This window comes from Halyomorpha halys, unplaced genomic scaffold (assembly GCF_000696795.3).
Source record: "Halyomorpha halys isolate HHAL.00 unplaced genomic scaffold, Hhal_1.1 Scaffold1961.1, whole genome shotgun sequence".
NCBI lineage: Eukaryota > Metazoa > Arthropoda > Insecta > Hemiptera > Pentatomidae > Halyomorpha > Halyomorpha halys.
In genome coordinates, this window is record NW_027114118.1 from 1 (window position 1) to 279 (window position 279).

Here is a 279-nt window from a genome sequence, read left to right on the forward strand (position 1 = left end):
AAAAAAATAAAACAATAAACCTAGTATTTTACAGCAATTCAAGCGTGTCACATCTTATTCCTTCTCTTTTTTAACATTTTGCTTTCACCGACACTTAAGTATATATACAGTTTTTTATTTGGAAAAAGAACCAAAATATTATTTGAATTCATTTATTTTTTCCAAGTCACGGGAATGTTAGTTCAAATTGATTGGTTGTTTTGAAGTTTGGGTTGAAAAATCAAAATTCTTTGATGTATTTCATTAATTTAGATAAAAACGTGATAATCACACTAGTAA